At 34.3% G+C, this 15,644-nt stretch overlaps 1 pseudogene; it reads left to right on the plus strand.

The window, feature by feature from the left end:
* Positions 1–4,661: 4,661 nt before the first annotated feature.
* LOC145297874 (uncharacterized) overlaps positions 4,662–15,644 on the plus strand; it is a 35,536-nt pseudogene continuing 24,553 nt past the window's right edge.

The following is a 15,644-nucleotide window of genomic DNA, read 5'->3' on the forward strand; positions in this document are numbered from 1 at the left end:
TAATTTTAAAAAAATAATAATAATAATACGCACGGACAAGTGGTACAAACATAAGCCGGCAACAGTACTTGAAAACGAGAATCAGAAAATCTTATGGGACATGGACATACAAACTGATAAACTCATCCAAGCATCAAAGAAAACCAAATGTCGTAATAATTAGCAAGAAAGAAAAATCCTGATAAATCGTAGACTTTGCTGTTCCAGCTGACCACAGGGTGAATATTCAAGAAAAAGTCCTGTCAAATCATCAACTTTGCCTTTTCAGCCGACCACAGGGTGAATATCAAAGAAAAGGAGAAACGAGCAAATACACAGAGCTAGCAAGAGAACTAAAAGGGATATGGAAGTTGAAGAAAATCAAAATAATACCTATATTAGTAGGGACACTGGGAACAATTCCGAAAACCTTTGAAAAAAGAATGGGAGAAATTGAAATCAAAGGAATAACTGGAAAAATACAACGAACAACAATGATGAAAACAGCTGAAATATTTAAGAAACGACCTTGAAATTGGAGACTAGCACAAACGTACTACAAGCGCAGAGAAGACAAACTGCTACAGAAACAAAACATGAAGCGCTACATGGAACCAAGAACATTGAAGTTGCATACCTATAGATTCTCCAACCCAACCCTATCACCCATTACCACATCACTGCACCCCCCTCAAAAAAAAATAGTGAGACCGAATAGCCAAGTAGTCAAGGAGAAAGGAAAGACTGAGAAGCGAGCACTGACCAGAACTCCACTGTATAATTACGAAGAGAACTGGGACCTTCAGGAGGTTTATTGCCATTTATACTCCTGTCGCAATCAGTGACAAACAGCTGTTGGTATAATGCAAATTTATTTGCAAATGTTACCGAAGGAGGTGAAGAGTACTAGATAATCTGGGGAGATTTGTTGTCACTCAGATTCCAGCGAAGACCACGGGTTGTATTCGGTGAGAACTTTGATTACCTGTATGAAAGCTCCTTGTGAGCCAATAATAATAATATTAACAACAACAACAACAACAATAATAATAACAATAATAATAATAACAATAATAATAGTAATAACAATAATAATAATAATAATAATAATAATAATAATAACAACAACAACAATAATAATAATACTAATGGTAACATATGAATAGTAGCACTAGTAGTGATAGAAGGAAAACTATACAACTTATTTCAAAACTATTTACTAGAAAACGTTGATCTGAATATCATTAATTATCTTCATCAAACCGGAAGTACCAAACCGGAAGTTACATTTGTTTACTTATATATACTACTTCCACTACGAGTGCTACTACTATATATTTGAGGCACAATAAGGTGGGATAAAAGCGTGTGTCAAAATAGAACCGAAAATTCACTGTAATAATTCACATGAGTAAAAAAAGTAAAAAAAGCTTGAAAAACCCTCAAATATAAATACAGTATAATGATGGGCGATGATAGCAATTGTTTGTATTTTTGGAATAGTTACGAAAAAAAAATTGTAAATTCTTCTGGGCGTGATGAGATGAACGAGAGAATAGTTAGGTGTGGAAAAATAACGTTCGAGCAAGGTTAAAAAAATGTGTATCGTTCAGTAAAACAACTATAAAAATTGATGGAGCGCAAATTACCTGCTGTGTAGATATATATTATAAGCAATTGGGAGAGAATATTTATTATCTTTATAAAAGTTGTGTGGAGAAAGATATGATTGAGGGCGCGTACAGATCGTTGTAATATGCCTGCCATGACACAAAAGCCATTAATCGTTTGCAGGATTGGCATTCAGCTTCTAGCATTTTATGCCAGCGGGCAAAGATCGATCGAATCGTTCATAGCTTGTTGTAACCCGAGTTTCATGGTTAACAGTGCAAATAATAGGAGAAATTCCAACAAGTATTAATAATATAAATTAATGTTTACAAAACAAATATACAAGGTGAAAAGACTAATTTAGAAATCCGTGGGTTGAACAAACAACCGACAGGGATTTATTCGAGTATAGCTACAGGGTACTTATCCAGTTTATGACCTAATCTCCGAGAACCTTTCATCAAAACCTTTCAGCAGGTCACAGAAACAACCGGAAAAGGCTGTAGCGAAAATGGGCTGACGGTGCCTCAATTTCCTCTATTAAGAATGGCTTTCTAAATAGAAATAATTCGTAACACGAGGGAGGTACATTTTACGTTGACATAACGTTGAAAGTCATTTTCAGTTAAATTTATTTTTTTATTTAATGAACTGCATGCTTTTATTGAAACTTCTCGTGTTCTGAACGTAAATTTGATAATCGCTTCGGCATTTTTCGGTTGCTTTCTTAACCAACCGGGACATGACGACATTCTTTGTCGGGTCTGCCCTAAGAAACTGGTAATAAATCAATCCTTAGTCGTAATCTCTGAAGGAAGATGCAAATTTTTGAAAATCGTTTTTCTTTTCAAAAATTTATTTTAGACCAAACAGGCAACAGCTACTCTCAACTGATCCCGAATTCTACGAACAAATGAACAATTCAATAGTGGGAACCTATTTGACTCTCACCAAACAAAATAAGACGCGAGCTCAAATCAAAATGTGAAGTTTTACTAATCATAAAATAGAACACTCTGGACGAGTGTAAAATTAGTTGTAATTCTCTGGTGAATATGTTCCAGGCGATGAACGATAAATCACACAACGTAGTGAAGCAGATAATAGTATTACTCCAATAACAGCTTTCAAAGGCGATAAGGATACCAGTTGATGGCCTCTTGAGATCGAGACAGGCAACTGTTTATTTAATTCTAGTACAGACGGTAAAATGTTACAAATTAGACGGGATAGAAAGTTGTATAAGATTTCGTGGGTTCATATTTCTATAACGTAGATAAACGATGTAGTTATACTTTTACAGGGCTATATGCAGTATATATATAATTAAAAAATTAGCAGAAAACCTAAATACATATGCAAATATAAAAATGACTTTACAAACATTGAAGTTGAAAGCACAGAGGAATTCTTCATTTTAATATTTAACACATTCAGAAAATGACAAATTCTATTCAACGTAATGTACTTGCAATAACCCTTATCCCTGAGCGGCTTCCGGGCCTTGATAAGTGGTGATCACTGTGTAAAAAAAAACAAAAAAAAAACGAAAATTAATAAATAACTAAACAATTGTTGGCTTGAAAATACAGAATGAAACGAAAAGATTGTCGCCTTAAAAAGACGACATGATTCCATTTCCTTTTGATGAAAACTGTTTCCTTTTTTGCTGCAAAACATCTACTAGTTGACCAGTTGTGAACATATTTCAACAGCGATAGAAGCCTTCTGCCATATTATGACAAGACTATTGCCAGCACCTTCAAAATGCAAATCGGGATGGTTCGAAAGATTTTCTACTCACGGCTATGGTCTTTGGTGTGGTTTCAATTAAGCACCACATCATGTCACCTCATATCTAAGAAGTCGGAATGAAAGTCAACACCAAAATTACCTGGATATGTTGAAGAGTGTAGTGATTCCCTGATGCAATCAGGTGACCGTTGGCAGACCCAAGATGTGGCAGCAGGACGACGCCAGTGCACAACTTCAAGAGACCCAGGCTCGTTTAAAGAAGGAGTGCTACGACTATGTTCCCTTCTTTTACTGCCCCTTCTTCTCCTCGACATGAATCCGATGGACTTCTTCGTTTGCTCATACGTCGAGAACATCACACAAATGACTTCTCACAACAGCAAAGCCAGCATGATCCCCGCCATTCACCCAGTATTCGCCCAGCCGCCGTCGGCACTTGTGGAAAAGGCATGCTCCCAGTTCAGGACACGTATCGAGGTGGCGATTGAGGTTGAATGCAGCTACACTAAAGAGATGTCAGCTCTACAACATAATCAAGATAGGTGAATTGACATTTTCAATAAAAGTTTGTAAATAAAGCTGTAGTGTTGTTTTCGTTAGAGCGATAAATTTATATTTCCACCATATAATTTGCTACGTTCGGTTCTTTGTGCTATATTTACGCATCATAATTGGTATCCTTAATTGTATTACATATGTCATAACAAATACACTTAATACACGATTTGATGCAATTCTAACCAATAGTTTCAGCGCATAGAAATATTAAAAATTTATATTGTTATAGTTGTATAAATAGTTTTATGTTTGCTTGCCTGATTCAATATAGTGTACGTTGTTTCCTTTGGCTAATAAGCAGAGTAGATTACCAATTAAATAAATGTATTTAGCCATATATTTCTTCGATTTAAAAACATTTAATTTACAATCACTGTTTAAATGTTTCTATGTAATCCTGTTAAATATGTCATAGTTCACCCTCTTACTTGAAATCCGATCACGCCATTAACTTTCACAACATGACAAATTTAATACTACACATAGCTTAGTAAGCACCGATTTCCTTTTCGGTTTGTAATAACATTTTGAAAATTACAGAATATCGTAAGTGACACAATATCAAGGCTCTAGCTTTATAATAATGTAAATGCGCTACTTATAATCGATTACAATAACATATAAGTAAACTGGTTCTTAATTAAACATGTTATTCTCTCATCGAGCGGATATTTCAAGAATTCTATAAGTGGCATTTTTAATATTCTATCAAAGTATAACAAGGTGGGGGGTCTCGGTTTCACTAGTTTATATGAAACATGAAGAATACCGCTGTGTCCAAATTATTACACGTGCAGTTCCAGCCGCTCTTACGCAGACAGGGTTTATATGCCTTTCGACACAGAACGATAATCTCTTTTATCATCCTTCTTGCACTGAAAGGAAAGATCATTCAACATGATTGTTTCTGTCTTTTCAAGTTTGTTTGTAAGTTTTAGCAACAATAAACAACGTCTCCCTGATTTTAATTTTTGTATGTAATTAAATATTCCAAAAAGAGAGAAAAATTATAATAAGTATGTGCAGTATTTCACAAAAGAATAAAAAAGAAGGTAGTTATGACAGTCTGGGTTGTAACAACCTATTTCTTGCCTTCGATCGGTCAATGAACGGCTGTTTCTTGAACGGCGGGGTGTGGAGCAGTAGACTGTTCTCCCAGGTTCAATCTCACCCGAGAACTATTGCAAAACTTGCTGCATACTGCTTGCAAACTGATTTTTCTTTGTCTGCATCGGCTTATGTATACATGGTTGGTGTGGACCGAAACATGCCGGGGTGTTCCATCTAACCAATCATCGTCCAAAATGTCACACCTTGATTCATTCTCATTGGATAATCAGCTACCTCTCCCCCACTTCCAAATCTTGTAATTTTCCACGGGGTTCTCATCGATGATTTTCTCAGGCCCTAAAATAATAATATAGCCTGAACAATCAGGTAGATATCTTAAAATAATCATCTTCACAGTTTATTGTTTCATAATTCGACTTTTTTTTCGTTACAAAAAAATGTATATATATTTCACATCAGCGACCACGCCATCTTTCTTCCAACTGGCAGGGTTACCCTGTTGTTTTCCCGTACCTTCAATTAAAATAAAAACGTTCTTATTCCGTTTTCGCTGGCTTTGTTTTTGGGTAATTTAAGTATAGCTCTAATTTATCTCTCCAAAACCCATCCTTCTGGTGTAATCCTTTTCCACCGTTGCTGGTTGGGTATCTCAAGCATAAAAACCTAACTTCTCAGTAGTCATTGATATCTGCAATTTATGTCAGCGCTTAGATTACAAAATATTTGAAATCCATAAAATTTTAACACCACTTAGCATCTATATATTATGTTACGTGGGTATGAAATGTCTTTGCTTCAACAAGCAATTGTCTACAGATATATCTTGTCGGACTCGGAAATCTTTCTGTCGAATAAGGGACTCTGAACGGAATTTCGAACGAAATTTAATCCACAGGGGTAGCATAATCTGGTTCGCCAGGTAGAAGTTTTAAATAATTATAAATTGCATTTATCGTATCGATTGAGGCAGGAATTAAATTTTCACCTTCTAAAAAGTATCACCAACTGAATGTACCTATTACTTTATCCGTTACTCCTCGAATCCTTCAATACTGTAGTTGCACTACAGTAAACGGCGTTTACAGTTTTATTTGTTTGTTAGATAGAAATATGGGATCTCTAACGGTGAACTTTATCCCACACAAACCAAAACAATGCCTAGCATTCTTCTTTCTTTGTAGTTTTTAGCGTACAATATTTTTGAAGATAACTTTTGATTTAAATGCAATAGCAAAAATAAATGATATGAACTTTTAGTTTATTTTACAAATAATCTATGACTTACTAATGCCTAAAGCCACTTTGAGATAAGGGTTATTGATATTGTCAGTTGGATACTGAAATAGGACTATAAAACGACTATTTCAAACGTTCTATTACAAAGAAACTAAATGGAATTATTACAAATAATATGGGCCCATAATTTACTCATAAACAACGACTAAAATAATTTTTATTATGTTTACAATTTTTTTTTTTAATACTCAAAATTTTAATAATTAGTGTTAATTTTGGTATTTTTCTCAGTATTTGACTGGATTCTTCTCTCAAGAGATTGTTTCTCAGATTTCTGAAATCGAGTATATAGATTGTATAATAAGTATGTTCATTGGATTTTTATAGAACATTCGACCAGAAATGTTGTGTTGATCTTGTTACAGGAGATTCCAAACAATAAAGAATAAATTAAAGTATAACACCGTCGCTTAGGTTTAGGAATATTCAGCGCACACACAGACTTATCGATGTTATTTAAAAAAAACAAAACAAATACAAAATAAGATTTTATCTCTAAAGAGTTTTCTTCTAGAAAGGTTAAGTTTGATTTTAGTATAGGACTTTGTTTTAAATTACATTTCCAGAAATAGACGGAGAGACAAAATCAACACACATAATACATTTACCTACAAAGAACGACTTCAAAAACCAATTCTGCCCTTACTTGAGCAGCGAACAATTCGAGAGTACCCTATCCTGGCATACAACATTATTAATGGAAACATTATCTACTTTTAGAGGAGTTTCTCACTCCAAGTGCTAGTCGTGGTCTCTGTGACCACTTACACTATTACAGATGAACTATTGTCTTTTTTAATCTCAATATGCGAGATGTAGAACTTTCTGTCCTCGATAGAAAAGTCTACCAGTAAATGATGGTTACAAGATTCGGGTTTAACGTTTTCTTTTAATTTATTATTACACACGAATCACCACTTATCAAGGCCAGAATATGTCATCTATGACATCTAACCCTTATGTCATCAATGACATCTGACGCTTATGTCAACATGATTAATGAGTGTTTCCTGCCAACACCGAACCAAATGTGCGTAGAAAATGTGTGGTTCCAGCAGCACGGTACCACGGCACACACAGCGCACGCATCAATCACTGTTTTGCGGCAGAACTTCCCAGGACACCTCATCTCATTGAGGGGTGACCAGCATTGGTCCGCACAGTCCCCAGATTTCTCATCATGTGACTATTTTTAGAGGATATCTGAAATCAATTGTTAACAACGATCGACCTAGTACCTTGACTCACCTGAAAAACAACATTCGTTGGGCTGTCGCCAATATACCCAGAGTTCGATTAACTCAATGTATACAAAGGAATAGACACCACTATATTGATATCATCTTTAACACTCGTAAAAAATAAAATTTAAATATTGTGCTTGTTGCAGTTCAAAGAATTACATGTATACCTGGATTACTTATGTTTTAATTGATGTTACAAATAAACAAGTTGCTCTGTTCCACCCTGTATAATGCATAATTTGTCAAGATACTTTGGAACTTTCTAAGCGGAGACACGTAATTAATAAAAAAGAAACACAATCAAAGAAAGTTCTCTCTTGATGTTACTTCAGAGTTTATTCTGTTAGCTGTTTAGCGTCATGGTGCAGTGTTATCAGGAATTACAAGCTACATGGAGGTTGTTTACTATGTGTTGGTTCATCATGATACTATCCTCTAAGTAATACGTCAACATTCCAGTTACTCCATCCTTATTTAAGGACTGGATGGAGCATATTATTGCTAAGAAACACATTGATGACATACCGACGCGATAAAAATAGTATTTAAAATGCTGATATATGTTTGTTCGAAAGCATCCATTTTTATTTATAAAAATGAAGAATGTTTTCTATTTTCGTCATCCTTCTACGCAACATTTGTCCGGTTCGGGCGGAGCACGCGATTTCTGTTGCAGGTGAGATGATTGATGTGCTAAAGGATCGATAACAATTTTGCAATGAAATTTTGATTTGTGGGCAGCGTTCTTTTATGTCGATAAACCATGTTTTCGTTCATAAATTGTATAGGCATCATCGGCTCGGCTCTAGGCGGGGAGATCAGTATACACATATTCCATATATAAATCAAGCAAGGAAAGTTTACATATACAGGGTAAAAATCTAATGCATCCTTGCTGTGTTTATAAAAAACATTACTTCGCTGCACATTTGTTAGTCATATTTTGGGCAAGTCTAAAAAATAGTGAGACTTTAAGCCAAAAGCTTTCACTGTAGTTGCAGGAACCAGAACAAAAATTAATATTCTGAAACTGAACGTGACCAACACTTCAAAAATATAAACTGCAGGTTCGCTATATTTCATACGTTTAAAATGTATGCATTTATTATTTATTGTTTGTTAATTTATTTTTCTTTTCATTTTAGAGAAAAGTCAGTTGGACACTGTTACTTAAATTACTTACAGAGTCATCAATAATATAAATCTCACCTTTCTGTTTAAATGTATGTATGTATGTACGTATGTTAATATGTCTGGCTAAAACTTTCGACAGAGGCGACGGATTTACACGAGATGTATACCATTTTGATGCCGACCCTTCGGACGACAAATATCGAAAAATTGGCCAAGAACATTAATTTCTTCACTCTCAACTGGGCACTTTTCTAAAGGCAGAGGGTCGCTTTTTTCGCCGTTATTTTCGAAAGTCATCGCCTCTTATCGATTGTCTAACCTTAATTTAAACCTACGTTACATCTGGTTTGAGATGGGTGCAACAGCAAAGACGTAGCGTTTTTGTTTCAAAACGTCTTTTTACTCCTTCACGGTACGGGTTCGAGCCTGCCTACCTGCCTACTACTACTACTTTTTTTTTGCTCAACACACACCTCTAAACATCCGGCCAACACCGGGCACCCAAGCTAGTATTTGATATAATACACATACTTGTGCATACCACTTCAACACAGGACCTGCCGGATACATAAACTCGAATCTATTATAATAGCACATTAAAATTGAGTCTTTCATACAAAGGAACGCATGCGCATACAACTGTACGGTATCTTCACTTAACATTTTACCGCGTGGAATGCTTTTTCTGAATTTAAATTTTCAAGCGCAAGTTTTATGCTTTGTTGTTTCAGTTCATTCAACGAGAATTGGAGTCATGTGTGCTAAGTTTAATTCTGATTAAAATACTCTTTAAAACAATGCCTTCATACATTTCGCCACCTGGCACTAGTTTGAACAAGCAGGAAAAGTAAACTATTGACTCGTTCCATAAATTGCAGTTAACAATATGAAGATAATATTCCGAAAAATATAAATAATTATTATAAACACAATAGGTAATCTTAAAACATTGTGAAATATATTTTATTTAAAGGAAAATATTTACGTTGTAATAACTTTTGTTTTAAAATTAAATATTTGTAACGTAGTTACATGTTAAGATTCGGACCCGACATTATATATAAAAGTTTTGTAAAGAACAGTGGAAAAAAATTCGACTCAATTGTTTTAAGTTAAAATAAAAAAAAAACATTTACTAATGGTACCTTTTAAACAACACATTACATTATGTTTTAAAAAATCTCTTAGTTCGTATTATAGTTAACAAAACTCTACAATGCGAAACACGTACTTTTTCTTCTCCCACGTCGACAGGACTGCTGGTCTTGCTGTCACGCCCGTTTCAAATCTCTTACACCGCCTCGTCTTCGCTCCGCTGTCCCACCACATGGGTATTCAAAATCTACTGTTTTTTTGTCAAAATTCGGATTTCGTATTTTCTTTACAGTTCCTCTTACACTGACTCGTGCTTCTAGGTCCACTAATCATGCATGCTCGCCACGTGGTGCATTATCTGTTCACTTTTCTTTTTCTTCTTTCTTTTTCGCGGTGACGTCTCCTCCTGCTATGACCTGGTCATTTGCGCATGTGGGTCTGTTACATATTATGCTGGCAGCGTAGCCTATAGCCTTTGACTATGTTTGGGAGGAGTATAAATCCAGTGTGAACCCGATTACAAGAAAACAAAACACAAAAGAAAATAACAAGGTTTTAAACCTAGTGGCATTTAATAATGCAATGTTCGTGTATATATTGCTTTAAATGTCTTTATTCATTTCCTCTGTTTTATTTGTTAAAAGGATCTATTGTTATAGGTGATAGTTTCTTAAGATTCGATCAATTCTAATTTTTAATTTATTCATATAAATATTTACCAATTTAGCATCTCGATTGGTTATTTAATTATGCTTAGTATTGCAAAACCTGCTTGTCTTAAAATTATATATATGAGAGTAGACTTTCCTCTCGTTCTTGTGTCAGACCAATGAAGACGCATCTTAAAATGAAAAAATGTAAAAGGGTTTTTAAAACTAGATACGAGTGTCAGGTTACGGAATACACGATACGAATAATTTAAGAATGTAAAGTTTGAGTGACACATTCAGGGAGAACACGTAAAAAATGAAGTATAAACGATTAGACTTCGCCAATTCATTCTCAGATTAGGAGACAAATCGAACGTCTATATCGGCGTTTCAGAAGAAGACTGTTCCCTTTATTTCGGTTGTTAGAATATCTACAATACGATGATTATATCACTTATCTAGTGAGTATCCATGCAAGAAATACACCTGGGTAGATCAAAGTAAAGATATACGTAATATGTATTATAATTCAGGTGTTAATGTAATGTAGATCAAGACGAGTGGATGAGTTTGCAATGTGACTGTAGTTGTTCCCAATTTCATTATTATGTGGCTGTGGAATATGTGAAAAAATGCGATCTTCATACTTATGTTCGCCGATCGAGAAGGAATAAAAAATTAAAAAAAAACAACAGAACTAGAATTGATATTAGGGCAAATAGTTACTTGCTCTCTATAGCAGATTTTGGGGACCTGATTACACGGGTAAAGAAAGCTGTGCCAAAGAAAATGTTGGCATTTTTACTGTAAAAATATATATAAGCCATGAAAAGCTTTTATCGTTTTTCGAATTGTCTTTTGCTTAAAGAACTTGTCCCAAACTTTGTAACCTTGGATGATGATACATTTTCCTGAGAGAAAACAACAGAGTTTCTCGCTGACACGTTGTAAGTAGTTAATCAACTGTAATTTGATCTATTTATAAATTTGTTGTAGTAGTGATATTGAAGCAGGAGTTTCTGCGTCTTCCTACTTTTTATTGTAGATTTTGTAATATCATCAATAAAACAATTAGTCAACATTATATTTACGAGACTATAAGGCATTATTCGTTTACACATTACATGAATTATCTGTCATGCCGGCGAAGGCAGAGCTTCCAAGAATAAGTCCAAAACTAGTGAAATCATTTACAGAAATAAAAAAATAACTTTTGATTTTTTACATCACACTTCACATTGGATTTTCTACTAATGACATCATATTCTTACACTCATATCTAAGTCTAATTTTCAATCACTAATGGAATTTTTCACTTTTTCACTTCCTTTATTCTTATTTTTGTATACGATTTTTTACACACGTGCGTGCAATTTTGTTACAGTTTAGTGCTGCTTCTATCACCAGTATTCTTACAATCGATTGAAACATCTCTATTTCATTGCGTTTGGTATAAATAAAATTTAAACCGCACCTAAAATATAATTTATGTAGCAATAAAGGAAAACAATTTTAGAGTCGTCTCTTACTAAGTGCATGTAGGTATATTTTTATATAACCATAATCAAATGAATTTTTCCGTACGTTCACAAGAAAAAAGGGACCGTAAATACATTTGTATTTCCTTATAAAATTCACTTTATCTCTTCAACTAAAATACTAGAAAACAACAGTGGACTAGGAGGAAGACATCTACGATATTTTTCAAAAATAAAGTTGTGAATTTTTGTTTAACCTAGGTAGGGTATACTACTTGATATAAAATAGGCTACATTGCTATTGGCGAGTAATTAGATAGATGACTAGATTTTCTACTAGGGAATATAGCTTAAAGTATCTAAAAGGATAAAAGCACCAGCTTTAAATCCTGACGCCCATCGCTTGAACACCAGTAAAAAAAAACGCATTGTAATTTCATTTATTATGTCGCATATGTGTACAAAAAAATAACATCCTAATGCCTTAGCTATTGAGCGAGTAGATGTCCTAGTGTATATTGTAGTTAACTGAGAATAACAGGAAATAGAAACCGTTGAGATCAACTTGAAAATTGCACCAGCTGTGAGAATATAATAGAAACAGATATGTTGTCACATAGATTAAAAAGAGAGACTGATATATAAAGAATTTCTATGAAAGCTCATAGTGACATCGAATGTTGATTGATATGGGCTGACATGATATGAATAATAAGCGATTTCAATATCTACCGTCTGCAGACTTGTTAATAATTTTGTAACAAAAGTGACGCTGAATAAATATCTTGCCGTTTTCAATCATTTTGTTAGACCTTTTGAGGGTAGGAATATAGTTTTAATTACAGGACGACGTTTTCACGTTTCGGGTGGATCATGATACAGAGGGAACGACTAGCAGCCAAGTTATAAGAACCAGGTTGCGAACCATTATAAATACGGCAATTTGGTTGATGCATGTAGGACACAAGCTTAATAACGCAACACTTGGATATATATGTTACTAATGGGTCACCGCTAATCAACGGTTGTGGGTCACTCGAGGATAAGGCTTTTTTAAGAGTTTTTTTTTTGTGTTCGTAGATGATCGCAACCACAAGAAAATTGGAAACAAAAAGTAGCAGAAGATGTCTAAATAACTATTTATTTACACTAGATGTTAAGACCGACACGTGGTAGTTAGTAGGTAAGCAGCTTCGTGATATTTTATTCTATAGGTTGGATCTTTTTGGAACTAAACACTTGTTCATGGATTTTTCGTTTAGTGTTCATACAGAGAAAGTAAGGAGTGTTCATTGTTGTGGTTGTATCTAGGCGCATTCGTGCTATGAATGTTTTACTTAAAAAAAACAAGGAATTGGAATTGGTCAGTGGAGCATGAATGTAACGACAGAGTGGAGAATAGCTATCAACATTTTTTCTGTAAATAAGGGACTGCCAGAAAGGAATAGATTATCTCCCACTAGATTGCAGTACACGGTTGTGTATACTGTCAAAGCAAGGAAAAAGTTATCCAAACGATACCCCCTCCCATTATATAACAGTTGTGCTTTATCTTAAGGCGAATCTGGATCTTATATATTAATAGAAAGAGCACTGCGCCAGGATGCATTCTTGAACAATATAATAATCCAACTATTTTCCCACGGCAATGAGGATCGGAGCGTTCATTGTGAAACGAGACAAACATGGTTTTAGAGGCGTTAAAAGTATTATAATGAACCAAATTTTCTTTTAGACAAGTGTCGCAAAAGAGAAGGAAAGATAGAAAGAGGAGAGGAATAAGAGAGACAGGGAGAGAGAGAGAAAGAGAGAGAGAGAATAAGAAAGACCTTAAATATCAATACAATGTGCTGTGAGGAATTGTGTCGTCTGCATAAATGTCAACGAATGGTCTCAGAATAAGTTTCTAAAGATCATTTATGAAGATCAGAAAGTGGGTGGTGTCCAGAACTAATCTTTAAGGCAAGCGGAAATTGATGTTATATGCTATAAATTAGTCCGGTCAATGACTACTTTTACAGATCTACCGAAGAAATGGCTACATAGATAAAAAGACATTTCCAGATATTAAATTGTTAAGAATATTGTGAAGAAATCATTCCTTTTAAACTTTATGTAAAGTTTTTAATATATCAAGACCTCCCATTCTATAAACAACTCCCCCATCGATAGATTCACTGATCCTATTCTATATGACGATATGTTAATCTTGAGGACGAAATCATATTGCATGTTACTAAGTAATTTTTTTGTTACTAATTTGTTTTGACTAACTAGAACTATTGCAGTTACCAAATAATATGTAATATATAAACAAGTAACAGATAATTATACCGAAAAGCCTTCAGAAATTGGTTTATGATGTTAAATTTAGTAGTGAAAAAAGAAAAAAATAGGAGCGGGATTCCTAAGCGTTTACTTTTATATAAGCTCGATTACGTAATCACTAAAAAGTAAAGGATTAGTTATAGATTTGGTCAATCTACGCACCCTGACCAATATATTGATGACTTGGAAATAGAAATTCACAAGAAATCGTAAAAAAAACAGGAAACGTATATCAAATGCTGTAAGAATTAATTATACAACGACATATATATTTTTAACGTCATCGGATAGACTTTTAAAATGTGTTTATGTAAAATGTTATTTTTAGCTCTTAGTATGACACGCGGAATGAAAGAATGACTTATTTGTTAACAAACTATTAAAGGGGGGATTAATGTGTGAAAAAGTAATAAAATAATTTCATTTATATTTTAGACATGATTCCTCAACTAAGCGACACACGATCATTGTTTATAGTTTAGCATGCCGTAAAACAGATGGGATAAATATAAAGTTTTGAAAAAAAAAATTCTTTGCTACATTCCAATGCATTAAAAATGTGCAGGTCGGTTGATCATTAGGTTATACTGTGTTTGTTATAAGTTTTTTGTTGTTGTTGTTGTTGTTATACGTTATTTGTTGACAATTTCTTTTTTATTGCGGACTATTATCTTCATCTTTTCTTAGTTGTTGTTTCACGACGTTTCGGCCGACTATTCCTCTGACCTTCGTCAGGTTGTAACCGCGACGGGATAGGAACTCTGAATCTTTTAACAGCATTCTCAACAATTGCTGCCATCCATAGTTGTTGTCATCTCATCACGTTTTTCGCTAAGTAAGCCTCCGGCCGGTTTTGGGTAGAATTGAAACCGGTATCGTCAGACAATTCTCACCTTGAACCGTAGAGATTCCACATCTCTATCCACTGTACCACGGCCCTCAAACGACGATAAGTGTTGGATTTTTTGGTCTTATAAATCCACGTTTATTCATTATCTGATCTTCCATGGTCGGGTCCTTACCGAATGACATATATAGTTATTGTTTCACAACGTTTCGGTCAATTATTCATCTAGCCTTCGTTAGGTGATAACCGCGACGGGATAGGATCTACCAATCTTCTAACTGCATTCTCAGCAATTACTGCCATCCATAGTTGTTGTCGTCTCACCACGTTTTTAGCCAAGTAAACCGATGGCCAGCTTTCAGTAGGATTGAAACCTCTATCTTCAGACAATTCTCACGTGAAGCAACAACTAAGAAAAGATGAGGATAATAATCCACAATAAAAATAAATTAATAAGTAATACTCATCTCAATAATGAATTCCAATTAAAATAATATTATTGTTGTTTTATGTTAATTTATTCAACAATATGAAATATATATTTCGACTACTATGTTCAAATAAAATTTTTGTCCCGATGGAAAATGCTTATTTACTT

Source organism: Euprymna scolopes, chromosome 18 (genome assembly GCF_053919585.1).
Source record: "Euprymna scolopes isolate OS-2025 chromosome 18, ASM5391958v1, whole genome shotgun sequence".
Classification (NCBI taxonomy): domain Eukaryota; kingdom Metazoa; phylum Mollusca; class Cephalopoda; order Sepiida; family Sepiolidae; genus Euprymna; species Euprymna scolopes.